Raw genomic sequence first — 17,357 nt, 5'->3', positions numbered from 1 at the left:
TATTTTTAGGCGTACTACCACCAATTTAGTCATGAGCTGCCTGGAGCCATGCCCATGCTGTTATTACCCCAGCCACCAAAGGTGAATGTAGGTCATAGGTTTTTACCACTGTTTATCTGTCTGTCTCGCTATTTGTCTATTTCTGTCTGCCTATGTCTATTATGAAGTTTCTGTCTATCTATTTGTGAACAGGACATCTCATAAAGTGGTGGACGGATTCGGAGGAAAATTGGCGGAGAGGTTGCAGATGTCACAAGGTCGAAATTATTAGATTTTGGCCTAGTGGTGGTGTTGGCCAACCTCATGGTTAGGGTGGTGGGCTTGGGATCCTCAGGTCCTGAGTTCGAATCCCGTTGAATTAACCCCAGGTGGAGTTGACTCAGCCTGTCATCCTTCCGAGGTCTGAAAAATGAGTACCAGGTAACTGGTTATAGAGAGCAGCGGCAGATGCACCCACAGAAAAATGATGCAACCAGCAACCGGGTGGCTGCACACGAACCACGACCACCACCATTGAGAGATCGGGCAAAAAACGATATATCGCATGATATTTCACAAAACTGTGGATGGATTTGGAGGAAACTTGATGGACAATTTTGGTGTGCGACAAGGAATACCTGATTCAGTTTCGGTGAAGATTCGAATGCGGATCCCATTTCGAGAATTTTTTTTCGTGATTCTTCACGATTGAGCGATGGGGCTAAATTCCCAATATATAGCACGATATCTCAAAGGAAATCGGTATCCATGCATACCTCCACGCATGGCTGGCAGACTTCCTCTCCGTCGTAGTCAAGGTGTGGCCCCGAATGGATTTCTCTCATCTCCCCTTCCTGTTCTGGCTGGAGTTCCCCAAGGCAGTGTTCTGGGCCCTGTGCGTTTTCTGGTCTTCATCAATTATCTCTCTGACTCTCTTGAAAATCCTCTCTATCTCTTTGCTGACGACTCCACTCTCTGCCGCTCCATTCCTCATCCCTCAGATCGGCAGTCTGCAGCCTCCTCACTCTCTGCAGACCTGGACAAAATCACAGACTGGGCAAACAAGTGGAACATGTCTTTCAATCCTGACAAAGCTCACACTCTCACTGTGTCTCTCCGAAAAGACCCTCTGGAAAAAATTCCCTGCTTTGCAGCACGGTGCTCCAATCCGACAGTTTATAATCGGACAAGGAATCAAACCCAGACTACCAGAGCTCTCAGGTAAATGTGCTCCTTCTGTATCATCCTGTCAGACATTTTGTTGATCGTACTAATAAAAGATGACTGATGGCATTACAAAGCCTTGATAGAAGATGTATTGGACTAACAAATGAATATGATGAAGACAAAAATCATGGTAAACGAGAACGGCACTGGGTAGAGGAGCATACCTCCGCATACCATTTACGTTTTGTATCCCACTGAAAGGCCGGACCGAGATCTGGGCCTGAACCAAAATGGAATCATCTTGTTCTTGTCACACACCCAACCCGTCTACAAAGTTCAGTCCGAATCCTTCCATAACTTTTTGAGATATCCTACTCACAGACAGGATAACAAACAGGGTTGAATACATAACCTCTGCCCACCTTCAGTGGCATAGGTAACTACCATGCAAAAAGGCAAGAAATTCACAATGATAATGGCAAAATTGAAAAAAGCAGCAATTACATTTGATTAGACATCCTCATAAAATGGATGCAGATCCCACTGAAGGTGTGAAGAAATGCACTGGAGTAGGATGGGCAGAATTTTTTAAACTAAGACGCATGAAAAGCAAACTGCCCTTGTGTCTGGAAAACAAATTTCGCAATCAATGCATAATAATTATTCACACCGATGGCTTGTGACAGTGAAATGTGGTCTCTTTCACAGAAGATGCAGCAAACGTGTGTGCAAAGAGCCTGGGAAAGATGCTGTCTTGGCACAACAAAAGGTTCACTCTGAACTCGTTCACTCAAGTCTCAGCTCAATCTTGAACAATCTGAACTCTGACTCTTAACAAAAATTCCATTGTTGATGGAACAAGCTGTTATTATATGGTCACTGCAATTAGAGCCGACACACCCATGTCATCCATGCACCCTATCATGTCACATCGTTTCTTGGCATGGGTTATGCACGTCATAAATTGAATTCTTACATCAGGTCATAGATCAGATATATGAAGTTTCTGATTTTTAGATAAGCATTTCAATTCAACCAGTTATGGCCGGAATACCACTTCACCGATGGCATCATCGTTATCACCTTATATACCCTATGGGGAGTTTATGACGTATACCAAGTTTCAATTTTTTTCGTTGATCGGTTTCCATCCATACTTTCAGCAACCTCCCATTCCTGCCAATGTTCATGTACCCACCTAGCCTCAATGCTTATTGGTACCTACAGGTAGGTAGTGGACATAAAATGGAAGCATTTGGATGAATGAGGAACACCAAGCAACAGCTTCCACACAGGTGTGGCCCATGTGTTAATTAAGCAACTAACATCCCAACATCCTTAGGGTCATGTATAAAAATGCTGCAGGCCTATAATTATGGCTAGCATGGCTGCAAGACGACGCCCACCAATACCGCTATCCACAGCGCAGTGGTCGCCTAATGTTTTGATGAGCATAACACTGATGTTATCTATGTCATGGCCTTCTCAGTCCCCAGATCTGAACCCAATCGAAATCGATCATTTGTGGGATATTCTGGAACAACTCCTGAGACAGTGCTTTCCACTTCCATCGAGCAGGTGTGTTTTGACTTTTTATCGATCAGTTTATGATCGAGGATCGACTTCATTTCATTCGAATTAATTTCAATTTGAATTGAATTTCACGAATTGGAACATGAATAGGGAAACTAATCTGTAGCTTAGCAGTAATTACCCTGCACTCGCGAAGCGAAAAGCGGGGTTAAGCATTCCGTTGGGTACGTGTGCCGTGTGCCGTACGTGTCTGCATTTTGAAAATTCATTTTCTCGGCAACCGTTGATCCAATTGACATGAAATTTTACCATCGAAGCGCCTACGCCTGTAGAATTTTTGTATTCATAATTATGACGTCATAGGTCACGTGGTACGGACGCCATCTTGGAAAAACGTTACACCTCCATATCTCCCAAACCACTCAATGGAAAAAATTGCAACATGGCTCATTGTGAAGTACTCACCATGAGGAATAAGATATGTTGATGGTGATGTCATCGGTGCCTTAATTATGACATCATAATTCGACAAGTACAACGCTTGATCTGATCAGTATTAATAAAACAAAAATTCCTCTGCAAACTGTAAGACCGATGGACACGAAATTTTCAGAATATGTGCAGCTCCCCCTGTAGAATTTTTTTATGATAATTATAACGTCATAGGTCACGTGGTACAGACGCCATCTTGAAAAAATCGGAAAACCTTGCACCTCTATATCTCCGAAACCGCTTGATGGAAAAAATTGAAACATGGCTCATTGTCAAGTACTCCCTTTGGGGAATAAGATATGTTAATGATGATGTCATCTGTGCCTTCGTTATGACGTCATAATTCGACAAGGACAACACGTATCCGATCATTGTGAAAAAGTTTTCTCAGCAACTGTTGGTCTGATGAGCACGAACTTTTCACCATCGGAGCGCCTCCTCATGTAGAATATTTTAATGATAATAATGACGTCATAGGTCATGTGGTACACGCGCCATCTTGGAAAAACAGAAAAATGTTGCACCCCTATTACTCCAAAACCGCTGCATGGAAAAAAATTGAAACATGGCTCATTGTAAAGAACTCCATATGGGGAATAAGTGTTGTTAACGATGACGTTATTGATGCCATAATTATGACGTCATAATTCGACAGGGACAACGCTTAGTCTGATCAGTTTGAAATGTATTGGGCATGATCTATGCAACAATTATATTAGAGAATATAAATTTATGATGTCATCGCTCACGTAGCCATATTGGATCAAAGGGCAAAAAATGTTCAAAAACAGAAGAGTTGGCTCACAACAAGTTGACTGCCCAGGTTAAGTATTCTATGAATACCATCTAGTTTGGCTCTGAATTAATTCAGATTTTTTTTTTTTTGGCGCACACGTCGAAAGGAGTGTTTGCTTGCTTTTTACTCTGTCTGCCTCTCTGGCAGTCAAACAAAATTCCAAACAGGAAACTTACTGTTAAGGATGTCATAAAGGACACAAACAATAAACATGAATAACTAATGTAACGTGGTAAATAAGATGGTGTAAAAGACAGTTGTTGTAACTTCGGAATTATTTCTCTACGACATTTAAAATCTTTATTAGCCCCCGTTGACTTAGTCCGAAACAGGAGCTTGTGGATTTGGTCTCGTCCGTGCATTCATGCATCTGCACCCGTATCTCAAGAGATGTATGGACCGATTTTGTTCATACTTGGCACAAAGACAATACATGGCCTTATTCATATGCACATCATTTTGTTTTGCAATGCGATCAAAGATGGCCGACTGGTAGACTGGCAGCCATTTTTGTTGAAAAAAAACCCCGATATTGAACATTCCCAAACATTTCTCGGATTTGCATTTACCGATCTTGTTCATACTTTGCAAACAGATAATGAATGATGGCTTACATCATGCCATTTATTTTCGAGAACAGATCGAAGATGTCTGACTGGCGGCCATTTTGTTACTTAAACGTGTCCCCAACCATTTCTTGAACATGCGTGGTCCGATTTTGTTCAAACCTGGAAAAAGCAGAGTACATGATGGCATACACATGCGCTTTGCTTTATTTTACGATCTCTTCAAAGATGGCTGACTGGTAGACTGATGGCCATTTTAGTTGTAAAAAACCTGATATTGACCATGGTCTCAACCATTTCTTGGACATGCATTTACCGATCTTGTTCAATCTTGGCAGACAGATAAATGAATGATGGTTTACATATGTATGTCATTTTTACATATGTAAAATTTTCGTCACTGGTGGCCATTTTGTTACTTAAATGTGTCCCCATTCATTTCTTGGACAAGTATGGACCGATTTTCTTCAAACTTGCAACAAAGACAATACATGAATATACATATGCAGAAGATTTTGTTTTGTCATCCAAACAAAGATGACCGACTGACACCCTTTAACCCCGTACAGCAAAATTACGAAAACCACGGCGGGGGCTATGGCATTTTATGTCTTTTTCTTCTTGTTTTATTTCAATTGAATTTTATTTCAAATATTTATTTGAACACTGTAGGACACAAATAGTTTTGTTGGCACTTTCAAAACACCTCTGCTTAGCAGTAATAGGAGAAAATATTACGGCATTTTACGTCATCACTATGCAAGACCAATCAAATTTGTTGATCGCTGACCCCGCTCATGTCCTTGTTTCTCAAGATTCCGTTGGGTAAGGTGCTCTATGAGCTCTCGAGTTTACTCTGACACTGTGTCCACTGGCCCTGTCACTGTCCATTCTGCTGAAAAAACACTTTATTATCATAACACATCTCTATCAGATCCCCTCGTAACCGCTGTCTTTCTAATATAAAAGCCATCTCTCCTACTCCTACATCTCCATCAAGCCATCTCCTACATCTCCTACAAAGATGTAGGAGAAGCCATCTACAAGCCATCTCCTACATCTCCTACAAAGCCATCTCCTACAAGTGTACAAGGCGAGAGGCCTGTCTCATAAAATGTCTCCTTTCTCATCTGAAGTCCTGTATGCATAGAGAACAAAAATGTAATTATGAGTTATTCAATAATGTGAAATATACCGTAGAAATCTTTGAAATGCTTATTCACGTGAAACTTCCCTTCAAGCCACTAACGTTGTTATTGGTATGGTATGTAGTAGCCTAAAGGGTAAAAAACCAAAAGGGACAAAACAATGATCACGTACAACGTCACTAGGTAGAGAGCATACCTCCTCCAGGCTGAACATTTTATGTTTTGTACCCACTGATAGACCGGATCTGGATTCCGACCTGAACCAAAATCTATTCGGCTTCTTCTTGTCATCTAACCAACTCATCCACCTAGTTTTGATACAACTCGTCCACAACGTTTTGAAATATCATGCAATATATCATTTTTCATGCAATATATTATTTTTGCCTTTAGCACTCAATAGTGAAGAATCACTTAAAAGTTAAAAGGAAAACTCTTATCCGGATCCGTATTCGGATCTTCACCAAAATCGAACCGATTCGTCCGTGTCACAACCCCAACCTGCCCAACATGTTTCGTCCGAATTCGTCCACAACTTTTTGATATGTCGTGCTATATATCGTTTTTTGCCCTATTGCTCAATGGTGTAGAATCACTTTAAAATTCTCAGATCTAGATCCGGATCTGAAACAACACCAAAATCGAATCATTTCGTCCTTGCCACATACCAAAGCTCTACACCAAATTTTGGCCGAATCCGTCCACAAGGTTTTGAGATATCCTGTTAATGAAAAATCACTGGTTGCAAATCCCTGGTGGCAGAAGTAACAATCATTTGTGTTGTTGAATACATTTTAAACACAAAAACACTTATCTTTATGCAAATCTTTTGAAAGGTCAGCATTGGAATGCAGTAAGCATGTACAAATATATGTCTGACGTCAATGGTATAAGAACGGTGAACTGGCACAACATCGACCACCAGTTTTCACATTACTTTAGGGTGCATAACAAGTTTCGTATGTGTATGAAATGTTTGCTATGGCTGTGAAGTTTCAAATTTGTGTTCCATCACAACTATGGCGAAGCAATTTTTATAAATAAACTTTTGACAATCACATATATTGTGTCCGCATACATATATAGAATATTCCTTGAAGTTACTATGTTATCATACTGAACTTAAAAGAAAATAAGGAAAAAAAATCCCAAACCCAATCTCATTCATCATCATGTGTCCAGGCACACCCAAGGAAAATCCCACTAATGTCATAAAAAATAAAAAATAAAAACTTTAATTTGACCTACACAAATAAGAAAGTAAGTTAAATCATCAATGTCAATAAATTCGGTGGTGATGGAACTGTTCAAAACTGCGGAGAATAATAACATATTCATCACATGTGATGGAATGTTGATTGTGTTTACAAAAAGTTTAAAGTAAAGTCGGCGAGAAAGATCATGGCAGATAGTGAGACCCAAGGGCTTGAGTGACACACACTCTCACTATGTCTCCGAAAAAGACCGTCTGGAAAACCTTCCCATCGACTTTCTTAACAACCCTCTTGATGTGAGTTGCAATTGTTATGAAATAAATGAAAATGAAAATATTATGAAATAAATTTTTAGGTCGGCCATGTTCTTCCCAGGCTCAATGGCCATGTCTGTGCCAAATATCAAGTACGTGAGCCTCTCCGTTTAGGAGTCTATCGGTAACATTACACACACACACACACACACAAACTCTGTTTTATATATATCGATTTAACATTGTGATATGAAAATAGGTTTCATATTCTTTATAAATCTAGTTTAAACTCGTGGTTATGCGTTAGAGCGGTGTATTTTGTTAGCAGCGTCGTCTTCAAGGTTCCTTCTTTGTTTTCTAATAAAGACATATTCTGTCATTTTAAAACTACCAAAGTGTGTATTCCCTTTCCCCGTTTCATAAAATGTATCGTTTGATACGTATAATTCTTTAAAACTGTTTTTGTTTTTGTTTTTGTTTTTTTTAACCTCAGAAGAGACATCAACATTTACCTCAGCGAATGTCAATCGCGGTGTCAGTATTTGATGAACTTATAAAGACTTAGGTGAGTTATAAGTGTGACCAGCATGTGCACGGGATTCTTCCCAGAAGAATGAGTGGTCGCATTAGCTTGTACGCCTTAAAATGAGCGAGTTTTGTTTTCACGCTTGGGCCAGTTTTACGTGTTGTATCCCGAAGGAATGAAACGAACGTTTTCCTGGCTTAAAATTTTATTTGAAGTCACACATGCCTCAAAATACACTCACTTATATAGAATTGAACGCTGAACCCGAAAATGTAAGTGAAATTGCCTTGTTTTTTTAACATTATCTTCTATATATTCTAAATATATATCTGTGCAGCGTCTGTCTTGTGTTGTCACTGAACTACTCCCTCAAACTTTTGTGAAATCGTACTATTCCAACTTGACCCACGGCGGGAGTATGCGCTCTACTGAGGGCGTTCTTGTTCAAAATGTGGACGGATTATGACAAAACTTGGTGGACGAGTTGGTTAGGTGACAAGAACAAGCCGATTAGATTTTGGTTCAGGTCCAAATTCAGATCCGGCCTATCAGTGAGATACAAATCGTAAGGTGTTAAGCCTGGCGGAGGTATGCGCTGTACTGAGTGACGTTCGAGTTACCTTCGCAACCGAAGGTAGATGGAGGTTATGTTTCCACCCTTGTGTGTCTGTTTGTTTGTTTGTCTGTCTGTGAACAAGATATCTCAAAAAGTTGTGAATGGGTTCGGATAAAATTTGGCAGAGACGTAGAGTATGTGACAACGTCGAAACGATTAGATTTTGGTGAAGATCCGGATTCGGATCCGGCTACTATAATTTTTAAATTAATTCTTCACCATTGTGAGAAAGGGACAAAAACGATGCAAAGCAGCATATCTCAAAAAGTTGTGGACGGATTTGGACGAAACGTGTGTTACGTGCTCCTCCCCGACCCCCTGGTCATGGTGTACCTCCGAGCCCCGAGTTCAAGGGAGCCATAGCCACCCCTGAAACTACCTCCACCTTTTCCTCCTCTGTAGCCCCCTCGACGCCCATGGCCTGCCTTCTCTACTGTTATGGTCCGACCATCCAAATCCTTGCCATTCAAATCCTTTTCTGCATCTTTGGCGTCCTTCGTGTTTTCAAATGTGACAAAGCCAAACCCTCTTGACTTTTGCGTCTCCCTGTCTTTTAATATCAGCAGCACTTCCAAGAGCGGTCCATATTTGCCGAAGACAGAATCCAGAACATCTTCCCTTGTGTTGAAGTTCAGTCCACCTACAAAGAGCTTGTCAACATTGCCTCCATCCATGACTTGTGTGTGCTGACACTTAGTTTCAGGGTACTCGACAATAAGTGACTGTGCAAAGCGTGACGTCAGTACCTTCTCCTTCTCTTCAGAGCGCTTCCTACCCATAGCACGAGTCGCGGTACAGGATGGAAAGATACCCGGAATCTCCTGCTCTACCTGTGCGGTGTTATTTTCCATACTAGGCTTTTCAACAAACATCGGGTTACCAGAAACTTGACCACCGGCCAAATCATTCCCGATAACAAAAGAGACTCCCTCTACACTCTACAGGAAGAGTGGCTTGTAAACCTACGGTGCCCGGTCCTGACACCAAATCAGACTGCAAATGGATGACATGAAGTGGAGCTTTAACATAGCCACCAACCCCCTGTAAACGAACACTAACACCAGTTGCCATCTTCTCTGACAATGGCAAAATGCCTTCAAGAATCAAAGATTGATGTGCTCATGTGTCCCTCAATACCCTAACAGGTCTCTGGTTAGTCAAGTCTCCATCCAGTGACACAAACCCCTCTGAAATAAAAGGTTTGTAACCCTCTTGAGCAAGGTCATTCTTTGATGCCATAACTTTGGCATGGGAACCTTCACAAGGCACTGTCATCCAAGGACGATTTCTCACATTTGCCAATGCATTCGGAGTTGTACTAATCTGACTCCGCTCCTGATTTTTCCTTTCCAGGGCATAGCATTGGGACATCAAATGTCCAGGTTTCTTGCAAAAAGCACAAGTAGGCCCGGAGGAAAAACTCGTGGTCTGCCTCGAGCCCCCCGGAAGATAAGTCTGTCTTGGAACTGTAGACTTCTGATCCCTAAGAGTTGCGGTATCAGATCTGTCCTCATAGTCCTCTCTAGGCCGCCCCCATGAATCTTCGTTCTCCGCACCGGATGTACCATAACTCCACTGGCTAACTCTAGGCGGGAAATTAGGTTTGTGGAACCCCATCCTGTGTGTCAAGGCATAGTCATCTGCCACGGTTGCTGCCTCATACAACTCTGGTACCTTCTTTTACTCCAGATGTACTTTAATGTCCACGTGGACACACTGTTTGAATTCCTCCACCAAGATCAATTGTCGCAACAGTTTGAAGTCTTTCCCAACCCCTTTCGAATCACACCACCGATCAAACATGGTTTCCTTCATTCTGGCAAACTCCACATGGGTCTCACTCTCCCTCTTCCTGGCATTCCGGAATTTTTGCCGGTAAGCTTCAGGGACCAATTCATAGGCTTTGAGAATGGCTTTCTTCACTTTCTCATAATCTGCACATTGGTCAATCGGTAAAGCCGAAAATATATCTTGAGCTTTACCCACCAGAGCACCTTGCACTAACATAGTCCAGGACTCCACATGCCATTTTAGCATTTGAGCCACTTTCTCAAAGTGTAAAAAAAAACTTGGCTACCTCCTTTTCATTGAAGGGTGGAACCAGCCTCACATGCCTACCAACATCCCAAGTGTTCTGACTAGTTGTCGAACTAGCCGGCATGGATGCTACCTCTCCCCGTTCTTCCATTATTTGCAGCTCCTTGAGTTTAAGTTCCTTCTGATACTCCATATCACGTTCCTTTAACTCCCTTTCGGCTCTTCTTTCCTCTGCTCTTTCCTTTTCTCTTCTTTCTTCGAGTTCCCTTTCAACTCTCCTTTCCTCTGCTCTTCTTTCCTCGAGTTCTCTTGCAGCTCTCCTTTCCTCTGCTTTTTTCTCTGCTCTTCTCTCCTCGAGTTCTCGTTCCTGTCATGCTCTTTCCTTTTCTGCCTTCCTTTCCTCTGCTTTTAACCTTTCCTGGCTCTGCAGTTGCATCTCCAGTTTCCGGAGCTACACATTTTCTTTTTCTTCGGGTAACCAATCCAAGGCTACCTCTGTCCGTGTGCCCTGTCCCACCAGAGATTCTACCACCAATGTCTGCATCTCTGCTTTCTTCATATGAGTTCGGACCTCCAAGTTAAAATGTTTGGCCAATCTCAAGAGTTCCGATCTTTTTAACGCAAGGAACTGTGCCTCATTAGGGGACGCCACAAACTTTCCTGCGTCAAACACCATGGTGACCATCAGTTAACACCTATTAATCTTCACACAAAAAAATTTTTAATTTTAATTTTTTTTTTGAAAAATTTGGGAATGTTAGAAAAAATTCCAAATTTGGGAATTTTGGGAATGTTAGGGAATTCTTTCCTGGACGAAATTTAGGGAATTTTATCCCAGACGATGACCTAATTTCGAGCCCCCGAGCCAATTGGACGAGCCCCCAATTTCTGTTATGTGCTCCTCCCCGACCCCCTGGGCACGGTGTACCTCCGAGCCCCGAGAGGAGCCACGGCAGAAAAATATGTTATTCTGTGTCAAAAACCAATAGGGAAACCACACCAATGGTTATCAACAAACAAATATTGTATTAAAAATCACAAAAGAATAACGATACAACAATAATAGCAATCAAAAGTACAATCAACACATCTTATGATGGTACCATCAGCTAGTATAGGATAACTCACTGTGCTCCAAGTGAGTGAAAAGAGAACATCCCCCAATGTCTCTATAGCTCAAAGTTGATCCCCTCCAGTGATCATGAGAGCGATGTCGAATCAAAACCCGAACCCCGTTCAGATGACGGGCCCGGTCACACAGCCAAAACAGCAGAAAGGCGTATGCGGCCGAAGCGTCGCAAAGAGTCACGTGGCCCAAAACTGCTAAAGCAAACTCAAGGCGAATGGGAAATCCAAAGGCGCCACTGCGTAAGGCAAACTCAAGGCAAATGGGAAATCCAAAGGCGCCCTCCAGGTCTGAACTTTCACGGCTCAGTCGGCGAACCGCAAATTAATCTTCCAAAAGCCACGGTGCACACGCACACAGCAGATACGTCTGAAAGCGGTGGAAATGGCTGACGAAGCAAATACCTTGCTGGACGCGTGAAGCGCACGAATCAAAATGGCTGACGGCTCGTTCTCGAGTCGTGACGACCCGGCGATGATTCTTCAGAATCCCAATGCCAAACCTGACACCCAGGTTGATCAGTCACAGCGATAACCCCTATCGCAGGAATTCCTATCCAGGAAATTCAAAGTTCACTCGTGACTCTTGCTCGACAACGTTTGATCCAGAACGCAAAGCAACCAGCTTCTTGTCCGACTTTTCGCTCCTTTTCTTTTCTCTCACCTCCTCTTCTTCTTCGTCTTCCGGATCGCGATCCGGTTTCCTGTTTCATTTAACATTAACCTTTTTACCTTTTGACAATAATAATGGCTATTTCCCTCAAACAACAAAAATAATAATACATAAGGGGCTGTCACACCTTGACGATTTAGCCAGCGTATGCCGACGTATCAAAATTTATCGAAAACGCTGGCACACGTCGAACTATCGATGTTTTTTTCAGTTTTGGGCGTATAATAGCGTATTCATAACGAGTTGGACGTATGCATAATGTATTAGTAATGTACACAGAACGTTTCGATAACTTATAGATAACTTATACCAACGAATGCTTAGCGTGTTGTCGGCGTTCACAACTTATGCCCAACGATAGTCTAACTTATGCATAGCGCACGGCAGCGTATCGCCGACGATCACGTGGCGTAGCCTATTAAAAGGCTGCCGCTCGACGATTCAAATCATAACCGCACTAGACATCGAAGTGTCAACATCACCGTCATGCCGAAGAAAACTTCGAATCTTCGAATTCGAATCACTGACTCCCTTTGGGTCCATATAAATATATATGTTTATTCATACACTTTGAAAAAGGTATAATAATATAATGTACAGTCAATACAAACGTATTACAAAGTAACAAGAACATTTTTTATTTGTTGAATTGTACATGTATATTGCAAAGTGCATAATTGAAAAAAAGCTTTTTATACGATGTTCATTTCAAGAGGAATCTTACTGTCTTTATTGCCTGAACAATGCAGTAATACACATATCGAAATCATCCTATCTTGCCACGGATCTGCGCCAGCTGGGGAGTTAACCCAGTGCTTGAGGAGATTCCTCTGTTTCTTTCCGTCCTTGGAGGCAGTGTTGGGGCCAGTAGCTGTCTGTGTATCCTCCAAGTGTTGTCCCTCTCGCCATGCTCCTGGAACAAGGTCGCGGTTCTCATTCTCTGCCCGGTCAAGCTGCTGGTTCTGTAGTCCTGGGTACCTGGAATTGGAATTTGATTTTATTTACTTATAAAGCGCACCTATAATAAAAACATATATTCTAATGCGCTGTAAAATAAAAAGTAATATAATGATACATATAACATTTAAGGTAAATCATATAATGTTTATAAGCATAGGCTAAAAGTTAAATTGCATTGTATACTGTATAATATATGCTATGTAAACATGAATTACCTGGTCCTCATGAGGTTGTGCAGGATCAAGCATGCTTTGACAATGAGCTTGACAGTGGAGGGGTGATGCTGCATGGCCTTGCCGGATCCTCCATCTCTCGGATGACATGGACATCTGCTCACCATGGAGTCTGGAACACTGACGGGTTCCTCCTGTGAACCCCATTTATACCAATTCCCCTAAACGCTGCCAATACGCCATTATACGGTAGCTGTAACGTTCAGTAAGTTCTGTGGTCGTCCGGAAGACGTCAAATACGTCTACATACGTCAATATGCGTTGGAGATAAGTTACACATAGGTTCAAAGCACGTTACTCATAGGTTAGAAATAAGTTTCGGGTACGCTAGACATTATCTCGACGTATTTCGACTTACAAGTAACGTGTGTCGACGTGTGTCAACGATCGCCTAACGTGCCTACAACTTATGGCCAGCGTATGCGGAACGTGTGAGTCATACGCTGGATACTTCGAGAAATTTTGTGCATGCACAAAATTTGTCGACGAGCTCGGCGTACTACGATGTATGCCAGCGTGCTTCAGCGTGCTCTTAACGTATAGGAAACTTACCCATAACGTATTCGACGTGTGCCAGCGTTTTAGATAAATTTTGATACGTCGGCATACGCTGGCTAAATCGTCAAGGTGTGACAGCCCCTATAGAACCAGAAATGTTTCAAGTGGATGAAAACCACAACACCGGAAGTGACTAATCCGTAACACGTGGTGGACCGGTTGGGTGTCTGATAACGACGATTCGATTCGATTTTGGTGAAGATCTGAATATAGATTCGGATATGAGAATTATTTAATTTTTTAACTTTAAGTTTTAAGGTTTCCTGGGAAAACCACATTTCAAATCTGACCTCCAAAGCCAGTCGCCGACTGGGCATCCTTCATCATGCGAAGTCCTTCCTTGGCACACCTGTGCTCCTCACCACATACAAGGTTTTCATCCGAAGCTCAATGGAATACTGTTCTCCCCTCTGGGCTGGTGCTCCTGCCTCACACCTAGCTCGTCTTCACGCTGTTGAAACCAAAGCGTTCAGAATAATTGGAATCTCCCGCGATGAAACTAACTCCGAGGGCCTTTCACTCACTCACCGCAGGCAGGTTGGTGGTCTTTCTGTCTTCTACCGACTCCTCTCCAGCCTTGCTCCCCCAGCTCTATCTGTGCTCTGTCCCCCAAATATTCCTACAGGTCGCACAAGATCTGCCAACAACCCTCTTATGGTTAAATTGTCAAAATCAAGACTCTCTGCTCACCTTCACTCCTTCATTCCCCTTTTCTCCCGCCTTTAGAACAAACTCCCTCAGTCTCTTCAATCCCATTCCTCCCTCCAGGTCTTTAAAACAGCTGTTTACCACCATCTCTTATCTTCCCCCATCCAAAACCTTGATCTTTTCTACCCCCGTTAATTCATCCCAGATCAATTTTTTTGAAATACCAACTTTTTTCCTGGAAGTCCTAGCAGTGTCCATGTGTTTTATACTTCTCCCACCCTCCCCCCCTTCCCATGCCCACCCCTTCCCCGATCCACCCCTCCCCCCTTCCCATGCCCACCCCTCCCCCCCCTTCCCATGCCCCCCATCCCCAAGCCCTCTCCCTCCCATAGATCTCCCGATGTCCCTGTTCTCTACTGTTGTGCTTGTGTGCTTCCCTCTCTCCCCATCTTGTCTCCCGCTCCCTTTATTATATGTTTTATGTGTCCGTTTATGTTTTTTGTCATTAATGTTAGCTCTTACACGAGCCTCGACCTTGTATACAAAAAATAAGTGATTCTTCAGCATTGGGAGATGGACACACCCAACCTCTCCACCAAGTTTCGTCCAAATGGACGGATTATGCCGAAACTTGGTGGACGAGTTGGTTCGGTGACAAGAACAAGCCGATTAGATTTTTGTTCAGGTCCAAATCCAGATCCGGCCTATCAGTGGGATACAAAAAATAAACTTTTCAGCCTGGTTTTAAATGTTTTATTACTTGTTTCTTTACTTTTTTTAGAAATATTTATAGACATGTTCTCTTACTGATTACCTTCCCCACCAAAGGTGGGCGGTGGTTATGTTTTCACCCCTGTCTAAGTCTGTTTATCTGTCTGTCTGTTTGTTTTGTGCACAGGATATCTCAAAAAGTTGTGGTCGGATTTGAACGAAACCTGTTGGAGAGGTTGGGTGTGTGATCAGGTGTTACCCTACTTTTGGTGGAATTCTGTCAAGTTCTGAAAAATGTTCAGCCTCTTTGGTTCAGAACAAATGGCCTTGTTCCTCCAAGATCCTCTCTAACGATGTTCTAATCATTTGCACCTGAGCTGGTGCACCTGATTCTAATTTTAGGTATTTGAAGTAGTGATAAATGTAGGGGTGTACTTACTTTTTCCACATGCGAAATTTGCATTTCTGTTTATTTAAATTATACAATGGACTACAAAATGTAAATGTTTCATGATATTTGTTACATTATATCACCTTTAGCTATCAATATTGTTCAAAATGAAGATCAAATAGCTGTATGTTGAAATATGTTGAAAAAGTCAAAACTTTACATGGGGTGTACTTACTTTTTCACATGACTGTACAAGTTTGTATACTGCATTTATTCCACCAGGTGAGTGCCCAAGGGTATTGTTCATATTTTTAGCTCACCTGGAATGTAGTTCCGGGGAGCTTATTGGATGGTGCGTCATCAGTGCAAAAGTCCGTAAACACTAACAACTTCTTCTCCGAAACTGCTGATGTGATTGTGACCAAACTTGGCGAAAAAGATATTTGGTGTGGTGGAACTCAAGCTTGTTCACCACATAAAAAAACAAAATCGTGGTCTAAGGGAGTCTACATAATAATTCGATCCCCCAAAATAGGTACGGTATTTGCTTTATTCTCTGAAACGACACACACAATTTCGAGGAAACTTGACCACAACCTTTGCCACCCGTGATGTGCCAACGTTTGTTCACGGCATTCAAAAATTGGGGTCTAAGGTGGTTTACGGAGGCGAGGGGGTGGGATTTGAGGCCCCCAAAGTAGGTATTTGCTCTCTTCTTGAAAACTACACACCCAATTTTGATGAAACTTGATCACAACCTTCATCACCCTTGATGTACCAATGATTATTCACGGCATTAAAAAGAACTAGGACGTGCCCGTACGTGGGTGCCCGTTCCTTGCCAAAAAAAAAAAAAAAAATGTCTTCGCCCATGCATGCATGGGCGTGCCCATGGGCCCATGGGCGTGCCCGTAAGTGCGTGATGTGACCGTACAATGAATGTATCGTCCCGACGCCGCAGCTCGGATGGCGCTGCAGTTAATCGGGCCTGTATCGGCAGAGTTATTATAAACGTGTACTACAATCGATCGTACCTTACAACAATCAACACAGATTGCAACGTCAAATAAATGAATACGCTCTCAAATGTGCCGTCCGAGGCAGCGTCTGCTCGCCACGTTCAGCATCAGTACGTCGTCACTATGACTATCCGTAAGTCCGGAAGTGACGTCCTCATTTGACTGTCCGGAAGGTCGCATATCGCAGTTACGATGAATCGCAAATTAGTTTTAATTAGTTTTAAAACATAGTTTAACGCCAACATAGCGCCAACATAGTTTGCCAACGTGAAATAAATGAATACGCTCTCAAATGTGCCGTCCGAGGCAGAGTCTGCACAAACGCGCAGGCACAAACGTGCACAAACGCGCAGGAAAGCGAAAGAATCGCAAATTAGTTTTAATTAGTTTTAAAACATAGTTTAACGCCAACATAGCGGCAACATAGTTTGCCAACGTGAAATAAATGAATACGCTCTCAAATGTGCCGTCCGAGGCAGAGTCTGTTCGGCACGTTCGGCACACGTGATAACTCGCTGCTCTCTGATTGGTTGAATCGTTTTTTGGACATAGCTCGGTAACTACTTGTCCGATTAATATGAAACCTTGAAAAGGCACATCCTCGGGTCCCCAGCAATATACCTGGCAAGTTTAAAGTATATCGGACCCGTGGTTGTCGAGAAACAGCGGTCACAGACAAACACACAGACACACAGACACACAGAGATTACT

General features: G+C 42.5%; 1 long non-coding RNA gene across 1 annotated transcript; it reads right to left on the bottom strand.

Moving 5' to 3' along the window:
- Window positions 1-12,748: 12,748 nt before the first annotated feature.
- Window positions 12,749-13,953, bottom strand: LOC144890623 (uncharacterized). The gene is made up of 2 exons (XR_013622322.1): window positions 13,302-13,953; window positions 12,749-13,104 (listed from the first exon to the last, which is right to left on the bottom strand). It is a non-coding gene; the product is annotated as an uncharacterized LOC144890623 (long non-coding RNA).
- Window positions 13,954-17,357: the final 3,404 nt, after the last annotated feature.

The sequence above is a fragment of the Myxine glutinosa genome, chromosome 2 (assembly GCF_964187855.1).
Source record: "Myxine glutinosa chromosome 2, kmMyxGlut1.1, whole genome shotgun sequence".
NCBI classification, from domain to species: domain Eukaryota; kingdom Metazoa; phylum Chordata; class Myxini; order Myxiniformes; family Myxinidae; genus Myxine; species Myxine glutinosa.
This window is presented reverse-complemented; position numbering and strand designations above follow the sequence as displayed.